Consider the following 11,204-nt stretch of genomic DNA (forward strand, 5'->3'; position numbering starts at 1 on the left):
GAGACATCCCATACACCATTGACTTCCCATACACAATACATATTAATGTTCTTGTAATTCATGTAAATTCAAACTCAATTGATGTACATACACTGACCTCGTCACGCTTATGGACCATCGAATTATGCACTATAAAGTGTGTGTGTGTGTGTGTGTGTGTGTGTGTGTGTGTGTGTGTGTGTGTGTGTGTGTGTGTGTGTGTGTGTGTGTGTGTGTGTGTGTGTGTGTGTGTGTGTGTGTGTGTGTGTGTGTGTGTGTGTGTGTGTGTGTCATGTTTTTTTGTGGTGTTCTATTGGAGCTTTCTAATGTGGAATGTGATATACCGGAATGATCTGAGGAGGAGCCAAGTAATGCTCTATAAAAGTTCATATCAAGCTCCACAAATTTGATTCACATACCTGCATGAAGAAGCAAATCTATTTTGTTTGCCAGATATAGGGCGCCACTTTTTATTAACTTTATAGAGCATCACTTGGTTCCCCCTAAGAACACAAGGGTAGCCCAGCATGCACACGAGATTATTTGAATGTCCCTTCTTTTCTATTGTTCGACATTTTCGATAAGTTATGGAATTTCCCTTCTTTTCTCGACTTTGCCACATGGCACATATCCTTATGTGACACCCAGGGGAGTCCGGGGCTCCTGGTAGTGTGTCTACAGACTACACCACTCCCCCCATATGGGGTGGGAGAACCTAAATAAGTAATTCAAAAGCAATTCCCCAAAGGTAAGTGTTCAATTAACTGAACAAACAGAGATTTCAAATTAATAGAATTTATTTGAAAGTTTGGTAGGACAGCACAATACACCACTTCATTAAACTTGAGAATATCCCAAAAGACAAATAGCAGCCAAGAAATAAAACCTATCAAAATAACAGCAGCTGACAGCACTGAACAAATATCTGGAAAGAAAACATAAAATTACCTTTCTCTTACTTAAAAGCATCCCCAAAAGGGTTTAACTTAACCCAACTACCCACCAATAGAAATATACAAATCAACTATACACAAAACGCCAATTGTTTACACGACATAAAACAAGATCACATACCCTTTTCACAAGCGATCAGGGGTTACCCAGAACACGGTGGAAACACTCCACTGTACCTCTGCCGAGACAGTGAACACAAAATGCGGTTACCATTTAACAACAGCGTCCGTATTCCATTCATACATAAAAAAAACAAAATGGCGTCGCATACTCGATGCAGGGCCTACCTTCGTCTGTCGGTTACATGCACACACCCACGAGTCAGGGCCCTTAGGGATATTTTGGGGCCGTTTGGTTCAAATTCTTCCAAAAGCACCAAATTTGGCCCAGATGTTGCCCATGCCATACTCTTTCGATTTTTGACGGGCGCCAAGATGGGCGCCCCCCTCCCCCCGGGGGCCCCATATTGGCGAAATACTAAATGGCCGCCACCCGGCATCCCATACCATACGATTTAGAGGAAAATCAGTTAAATAACCAAAAGGGTTGGAATCATGTATGATACCACTTTTCAGGGGTTTTCGAGGTCGAGGAATCCAATTATGATGTTATTTTGATGATTCGAGGTCAAGGTCAACCCTCAAGGTCATCTTAAAGGTCATTTTTGAGTCAAACATGTCGGTTTTTGAGTTTTTTGTCAAGATTTACGCGAGGTTCACCATTTTATGTTTCTGGGTTGGGTAATCGAACTCTGACCTTATTTTTGACAATTAGAGGAAATATTTACGTGTATATTTCCTAATTTTCAGGCATATGCCTTCTACCGACTCCTCTCTGGCCTTGCCCCCCCAGTTCTATCTGGGCTCTGTCCCGCAAATATTGCTACAGGTCGCACAAGATCTGCCTGCAACCCTCTTATGGTTAAACTGCCAAAATCAAGACTCTCTGCTCACCTTCACTCCTTCATTCCCCTTTTCTCTTTTCTTTTCTCCCACCTCTGGAACAAACTCCCTCACTCTCTTCAATCCCACTCCACCCTCCAGGTCTTTAAAACAGCTGTTCACCACCATCTCTTATCTTCCCCCATCCAAAACCTTGATCTCTTCTACCCCTGTTAATTCACCCCAAATCCACTTTTTTGAAATGCCAACTTCTGTCCTGGAAGTCCTTGGTGTCCTAGTGTTTTCTACCTCTCCCCCCCCCACCCCCCCTTTCCACGCCTCCTCCCCCCAAGCCCTCTCCCTTCCACACATCTCCCTGCTCTCAAATGTTGTGTTTGTGTGCTTCCCCTTCTCTCCCCATCTTGTCTTCCGCTCCCTCTTTTTACATATTTTGTTTGTCTGGTTGATTTGTTTGTGAAGTAAATGTTAGCTCTTTCACGAGCCTCGATTCAGTATAGAAAAAAATAAAAAAAATAAAAAAAATGCAGTTCATCAGTCTAATTACAAAGGTACGGATTTTGATGTTTTATGAACTGTATGCCATATCCTTGTGTTTAATTTTTGTGCGATCATGATCCGGGTTCATGTATACATGATTGTATACATGTCATAAATATGACGTCATAGGTCATGTGACCTGGCGGCCATATTGGATTTTATGAAAACCTTAAAAATGGATCCCTGCCTTCATTTTTCGATTGATTCATTTTGAACTTTGACCACTTATAGTACACCATGTGATTGGATGCATATCCTAATTATGACGTCATAGGTCAGGTGACATGGCGGGATGGACCGGTATGGTCCCCGGATCATCCCGCCCTTGGCGCCCGTCAAAAATCGAAAGAGTATGGCATGGGCAACATCTGCGCCAAATTTGATGCTTTTGGAAGAATTTGAACCAAAATATCCCTGAGGGCCCTGACTACACTGGACAGCCAAGAATTCACTGGAGAGTACCAAAACTCGGAAATACACTTCTTGAGCCGATGCAACCAAGCACAGCACCCAAGCTAGGACAACCAGTAAGTACTATCGCAGAGGATCCAAGCAATAGTGGTCTCCCAATATGCCTGCACAGGTGGCTTATAAAGCCAAAAGGGGCGGAACCAATATAATTTTATCTGACGGCGACTAATGATTGGTCCCACAGGCTACATTCTCCCCCCTCCCCTCCCCCCAAATGCATCGACGCCCCGACCATGAACCAACCGAAAACGGCAAAGTAAGGAGCTAACCCTCAACACTCAAAACTACATGTTCTAAGATTGGCAACTACCTGACTCAACCCCTTTTGCTCGTGACTGGTGGGTTCTCACAGGGCATGGCAACCGATGTGGGTTTGAATGGTAACCTGCAGTAGTTTGAGTGCTATTGTAGCGGCTACCTTATTCAGATGTCGCGGTTACCTTATTCGCATGTAGCGGTTACCTTATTCGCATGTCGCGGTTACTTTATTCGCATGTCACGGTTACCTTATTTGCATGTCGCGGTTACCTTATTTGGTCATCATCCACGTGCACGGGCCTGTGGGGCTTTTGGTTGTGTGGATGTGACGTGTAAAGTATCTCGACAAACTACGATCAATTGTTGTACACATTTATTCACTCTGCCGATACAGGCCCGATTCACCTCAGCGCCATCCGAGCTGGGGCGTAGGGATACAATGCGGTCACGGTGTAGGGATACAACGGTGAATATTTGCACTTCATATATGCATCCTCCCCTTTAAGTCCAAAATTACCAAGAGCAATACATGCTAGATTTCAAGAATTGACATTTCAAAAGCAACATTTCCAAAACATGTGAAAATATGTGTGCAAACGATTATGAGAATAATGAAAATACGTGAAAATAGAACATCTGTCACCGTGAAAATAGAACATGTGTCACCGTAACAAAAAAACATCTTCAAAGATTCAACTGGTCGGGTGCTTTTCTCTCACGCATTGAGCATCGCGGTGTACCAGTGGATACAGAGTCCGAGGTGATCCCGTTGGGTCGCGGTGTACCAGTGGATACAGAGTCCGAGGTGATCCCGTTGGGTCGCGGTGTACCAGTGGATACAGAGTCCGAGGTGATTCCTTTGGTCTCCACGAAGGGTGTAGCGTTCGCAGAGGTTTTCGGGGCATCTGAGCCAGCTGGAGCGGCCACGACGATCTCCGGCAGTGGCGGGTCGAACTGTTGTCCTGACTGTGACGATGCTGCAGGCTCTATCGACTCACAGTGACGGTAGGTTATGTGGTCCTGATGTCGACGAATTTCGCAGCCGTCCTGCAGGCGAATCACGCAGGACTGGACCTTGCTTCTCGATGATGTCCCCCGGTAGCCACGTTGCACCTGCACCAAAATTTCGGGCAAACACTGGATCTCCAATGTTGATACATCGACTGTTGGACGTCTTATCGTGAACCAACTTTTGATTAAGCTGGCTCTGATAAACATTTGATGATATGTCTGGTTTGAGATTGTCAAGTGTCGATCTCACGTGTCGTTTCATCAATAACTCAGACGGAGCTGCACCAGTTGTTGATTGTGGCGTGATGCGGTATTTGAACAGGAGACGAGAAAGCTTTGTTTCCAGGGTTCCCTCCTGAAGTTTCTGCAATCCGGATTTGATGATTCCCACAGATCGTTCGGCCAAGCCATTTGAAGCCTGGTGATGTGGGCTGACAAACTTATGTTTGATGCCGTTCCGACGTGTGAAATCGGCGAACTCAGAACTGGAAAAACACGAACCGTTATCACTCACAATCATCCTTGGCAGACCATGAGTGGCGAAACAGCATCTGAGTCTTTCGGTGACAATGGCTGATGTAGTACCACGCGTCATGTAGGCATCAATCCATTTTGTGTGCACGTCCGTAATTATTAGAATCATGCTGCCATTAATAGGCCCGGCATAATCGAGATGTAGGCGATGCCATGGTTCGCTGGGCCATTTCCAGGGATGCAGTGGCGCTTTCGCAGGTGTATTCTGGGTGCTCTGGCAGGGGTAACAATGTCGAACATGATGTTCGATATCAGCATCAAGATTCGGCCACCACACATAGTTTCTGGCGAGTGACTTCATCTTCACAATCCCGGGGTGACAGTCATGGATTTCATCCATGACCCTGGAACGCAGATTTTTCGGGATCACGACACGACATCCCCAGAGTAGGCAACCATTTTCCACGCTGAGTTCGTTTTTATATGCTTTAAAAGCTGCAAAATCTGGGTCACCCTCAGGTAGCAAATGCCATCCAAGCTGTACAGCCTGGACAGTTCTGGACAGAACGGGGTCTCGTCGAGTATGAGTGCGGATCTGGCCGGAATCGACAGCCAATCTTCCAGATGATCCATCAGTGCGATAATGGATCCTGGTGTAGGCGAATCATCAACGGATTCTGGAAGGGGTAACCGACTCATGGCATCTGCATTTGTGATAGACGAACCAGGCTTATAACATATGGTGTAGTCATAAGCAGCAAGAAACAGGGACCCGTGGATGATCCTGGGTGGTAGTGTGTCAGATGTCGCCTTAGTTGGACCAAACAGACTGATCAGCGGCTTGTGATCAGTGTGAATCGTGAAATGATGTCCAAGAAGGTACTGGCGAAATTTGCTGACGCCGAAAACGATTCCCAATCCTTCCTTGTCAAGTTGGGAATAGTTCTTCTCTGCCGGGGACAACGTTCTGGATGCAAATGCAACCGGTCTTTCCGTACCATCAGGCATCACGTGTGATAATACACTCCCCACTCCATACCGACAGGCATCGCATGTCAGCACAAGATCCTTCTCTGGATCAAAATGAACGAGAACATTGGACGATTTGAGCAGATCCTTAGAGGTCTGGAATGCTGATTGTTCAGTAGACCCCCAGCTCCAGCAGACTCCTTTCCTCAAAAGCAGATAAAGGGGGCCCAAAACGTCGGTCACATTCGGGATGTAACGACCATAGAACTGAAGCAAACCAAGGTATGACTTCAATTTGGTCACGCTCGTGGAGCAGGAGCATCCTTGATAGCTCGGACTTTCTCATCTGTCGGGTGTAGACCCTGGGCATCAATCGTATGACCCAGGTATGTGACTGATGGCACCATAAACTTGCACTTGTCTCGACGCAAACGTAGGCCGGAGTCCGAAATCTTCTTCGGATCTCTATCCAGGTTTTGTAGATGTTCCGCGTCCGTACGACCAGTAACCAGAATATCATCCTGGTAACAAACGACGTTGCGTTCGGCGGCAAACAAACTGTCCATGACACGCTGATAAATTCCAGGTGCAGATTTCACTCCAAAACTAAGTCGGTGGTACCTGTACAACCCACGATGCGTGTTGATGGTAAGATACTGTTTCGAATTCTCGTCCAAGCGGAGCTGTAGATAGGTGGATTTGAGATCGAGTTTCGTAAAAGTCTTGCCTCCCGTGAGACGAGCATTGAGGTCTTCGATCCTCGGGATTGGATATTTATCCAATGAAGAACACTTGTTCACGGTCATTTTATAATCTCCACATATGCGGATGGACTTGTCCGATTTTATGACCGGAACGATGGGCACCGCCCATTCGGCATACTGGATTTGCTCGATGATCCCCAGATTTTCAAGATGATCCAGTTCCTTGTCAATCCGCTCCCGCAGGGCGAAAGGGACTGGGCAGGCTCTGCAAAATATAGGATTGGCATCCCGGTCAACACTGAGTTTAGCCGTATGTCCTTTCAAGGTTTCAAACTCATCCTTGAAGACATCCCGGTACGTATCCAGCACATTTTTGAGTGTGTATGCTGCGGTAGGACAAACGTTGGCTGCACGGAGTTGATGAATGCTTTTCCACTTCAGTCGAATTATGCTCAACCAGTTCCTGCCGAGTAAGGAAGGGCCCTTTCCAGGAATGACGATCAGGGGTAGGTGAAACTCACGGTTATCGTAGCCCACCGTGACGTCACATGTACCGCAGGGAACAATCTTCTCACCTGTATAGGTGGAGAGTCCATAGGTAGTAGGTTTCAGATGGGGTCGGTCAGCATCACTCCACAGGTTTGTGAAAACAGCATGGCTGATGAGCGAGACGGCCGCACCAGTGTCGACCTCCATTTGTAATGGTCGATTGTTGACGACAACAGTGGCAAGAAGAGGGTCCTGCCTATGGTGAGAATCAATATGAAGCAGGTCATACGATTCTGAGTTGTCGGAAACAGAGCTCACCTGGTCAAGCTCAGGTTCCTCCAAACCGATAAACTGATGAATCTTGTCAGCAGCTTTTCCTTTTCCCGATTTGCGAGTGATGCAAGCTGGAGCAATATGGCCAGTTTTCGAACAGAAATGGCAGGTTGCATCTCTGGACCGACACATCTCCGGAGGGTGCTTTCCGTTGCACCGAAAACATTTGTTGTGGGTTTAAGACTGCACTGGCTTCTGACGAGGAGCCTTGTTCCAACATTTTGGCTGATCATGATCCAACCGATTCACAGCAGGGCTGGTACCAGACGAGCGAGTGGCACCGATGCTTGTAGCGTTGCGTTCAGCACTTTCCATGGAAATAGCTGTGTCTCTGGCATTTTGGAAAGTCAGTCTTCTCTCACCAAGCAGGCGTCTATGAGTGCGGTCATCGGACATGCCAACCACCAGCAAATCACGGAGCATGTCATCAATTGTGTCCCCAAACTCACACAGATGTGACAGTTTTTTGAGGTGTGCAATGAAGTCTGCGATCGACTGACCTTGATGCTGTCTGCACATGTAAAAATTAAACCGACACAGGATGACTGAAGGAGATGGATTACAATGTTCCCTGAGCTCTGCATACGTGAGCTCCTGGATTGTCCGAGGCCGAATCAGGTTTTTAACGAGTGTGAATGTCTCACCTCCGCAAACGGACAGGAAGACGGCCTTCATCCGGGCTCCGGTCGCGATGCCGTTCGCCTCGAAGTAAAAAGACAACCGCTCAGAATACGTGTCAAAATCCCCCTCATGAGGGTCGAATTCATCGATATGGCCGAAAGAAGTCATGGTCTAGATGTTTATCCTTGTCGCCATGTAAAGTATCTCGACAAACTACGATCAATTGTCGTACACGTTTATTCACTCTGCCGATACAGGCCCGATTCACCTTAGCGCCATCCGAGCTGGGGCGTAGGGATACAATGCGGTCACGGTGTAGGGATACAACGGTGAATATTTGCACTTCATACATGACATGACGTACATGCGGTTGTTGGAGCCACGCCCTCCGAAGAGGGTTTTGGATTTATAAAAGCTGTACGAGTTCTGTTCGAATAAACGAGCTTCGAACCCTACGAAATGGCCTCATCTTCTCGTCTTCCGCAACTCCTAAACTATGACGTAGGCTGGGGACAGCTGGTGACCCTTGTTCAGATGAACCTTCACTAGATTCACGAGAGCTACTCTCCTGGTCCTGCAGAAGGCTCCCAGGATCAAGTGGACTTTCACTTGTTTCCGTACTGTTCTCCAGGTCTGGTAACAACGCCACTTGCTCTCCTCTCCAGTCCTCGTCAAGGACCATAAGCATCGACTCTTCCTCCGAGTCATCTGTAGTATCAGCAGTAACAACGTCGTCATTGTCAACAGCACACAATGAACCAACCGGATGGGCATTACAGTCCTCTCTTCCAGGCACACTCCTCAACTCCGTTCGGTGTACTTGGTGAACTGGGCAATCTTGATTGACAGGAACAACAGAGTACACGATACCTGGGTCTTGAGGTCGACGTACAACTCTGTAAAGACGGGAAGCCCAGACGTCTTGGATCTTATTTCTTCCTCGCACCTGGTGATTTTTCAAATAAACCAACTGATCTTCTTCTAGGCCCGAATCAGTTACCTGCTGGTTATACTTTTGAATCCGCTTTTCAGCTTTGGCCTCCAATTTCTGCCTTACATGATCATGCACCAAATTGCACCACCCTCAAGCATTCCTGATGTTTCTGCACCCATTCTTCTGTAGTGTCCTCACTGGGATCAGCTTTGTTGATGCCCAGGAGGAAATCCACAGGGAGTTGGGGTTCACGGCCAAACATGATGTAGTGTGGAGTCATTCCGGTAGACTGATGAGCAGTAGTGTTATAGGAACACGTTACCTGTGATAAAAAAAATGGGGCCAGCGTCTCTTCTTATCTGGTGGTAGAGTACGAAGGAGGTCGTGGAGGGTGCGGTTAAACCGCTCACACTGCCCATTACCTTCCGGATGATACGGAGTCGTCCGGCTTTTCTTGACCCCATACATTTTACACAGCTGCTGTATCACCTTGCTTTCAAAATTTCTGCCTTGATCACAGTGGATGTGGCTTGGAGTGCCAAACAGGTGGAACCACCGTTTCACTAACACATCTGCCAGTGGACTGGCCCGCTGATCTCTTGTCGGTATCGCCTGCGTAAACTTGGAAAATACATCGGTAAGCACTAAAACATTCTCTCTTCCATCACTGGCTGGTTCTAACACAGTGAAATCCATTGCCAAGAGTTCGTTAGGTCGCGATGCCTGCAGACTTCCCCGATAAGCTCAAACTTTAGGGCCTTCCTTTGCAAGGATGCACCTTTCGCAATTGCGACACCACGTTTCCACATCCTTTGGCATACCTGGCCAATAACCCCGGTCCTGGGCAAGCTGTAAAGTACGGTCTATACCCTGGTGTGCATGTCCATCATGCACACACTTGAGCACTTCTTCTCTGAGGCATTTCGGTAATAGAATTTGGAACACTTCTCTACCGCCCCCTGGAGGGTAGATCCGCCGATAGAGCACACCTTCCCTTTCCACCAGGCGACCCCACTGGCGAAACAACTCCCTACTTTCCTGACTCAGTTGTTCATGTTCCTTTGGTCCTGCGGTTCGACCCTCCCTCCATTGTTTCCACACAGGACCAATGGCTGGATCTCGATTCTGCAAAGTGGACAAATCTAGCTGTGAATAACCAGGCAGGGCAGAAATCTCATTGCTGTAAACTTCCTGATAAACAGAGGAGTCAGCTGATGGAGGATGAGATAAAGCAGGAAGGACAGCCATTCCTGGGGAAAACCGTTCAAGGTACTGCCTCGACAAGGCGTCTGCATTGCCATCATGACGACCTGAGCGGTATTCCAACGTATAGTCAAAGGAAGCCAATTGAGAAGCCCATCGCTGCTCCACTGCTCCTAATTTAGCAGTTTGAAGATTGCTCAGGGGATTGTTGTCAGTGTAAATTCTAACCCTATTACCTAATAAATACTCCTGGAATTTTTCTGTGACAGCCCATTTAAGAGCTAAAAACTCTAGCTTCATGGAACTGTAATTATCCATGTTTTTTTCTGCCGGCTTAAGGCTCCGACTGGCAAAGGCTATAGGCCTGCGCTTTCCGTCATGCTCTTGGGAGAGTACTGCACCGAGCCCACCATGACTAGCATCGATCTCGAGGATGAATTGCTTTTGAAAGTCGGCGGAGGCTAAAACTGGTGCTGTGATCAGCACTTCTCTAAAGGCCAAAAATGTCTGCTCACAATGGTCATCCCAAGCGGAGGACAATGGTGTCTGGGGGGTCTTACCCTTCTTGTTCGGCCCCCTCAGCTGTGATACCAAATTATGGAGGGGGGCTGCTAACTTGGCAAAGCCATCTACAAACTTACGGTAATAACTGGCAAAACGAGGAAAGAACGTAGCTCAGCCAGATGAGAGGGGAGTTTCCATTCATGCACCACAGCCACTTTGTCCGGGTCTGTAGCCACGCCCTGTTCAGAGACAACATGTCCCAAATATTTGACTTGTTTTTGGAAAAAGTGACATTTGGAAAGCTTTACCTTCAACCCTTGTTGTTCAAGTCTGGAAAAAACCTCTTCCAGACGATCCAGGTGCTGGTGTATTGTAGATGAAAAAACAACAATGTCATCAAGGTACAACAGGATGGACTGGAAACGTTGGTCCCCGAACATGCGCTCCATTAAGCGCTGAAAGGTCCCAGGTGCATTACATAAACCAAATGGCATTCTATTGAACTCAAACAAGCCAAATGGGGGTACAGAACACCGTTTTGGCCTGATCAGCTTCAGCCATCGCCACTTGGTTGTACCCACTAGCTAGATCCAATGTTGAGAACCACCTAGACCCTGTTGAAGCATCAAGGGACTCTTCAATTCTCGGAAGTGGATATGCATCCTTCTGGGTCTTAGCATTCCGCTGCCTGTAATCGACACACATACGAAGGCCTCCATCTTTCTTCACCCCCAAAACAATCGGGGATGAGTAAGGGCTGCTGCTTTCCCTAATTATTTGACTGTCCAGCAACTGTTTGATGTGTGCCCTAACCGCTTCATTCTGCGAGGGGGGAATGCGCCGATAACATTGGCGCACAGG

The sequence above is a fragment of the Myxine glutinosa genome, chromosome 11 (genome assembly GCF_964187855.1).
Source record: "Myxine glutinosa chromosome 11, kmMyxGlut1.1, whole genome shotgun sequence".
NCBI lineage: Eukaryota > Metazoa > Chordata > Myxini > Myxiniformes > Myxinidae > Myxine > Myxine glutinosa.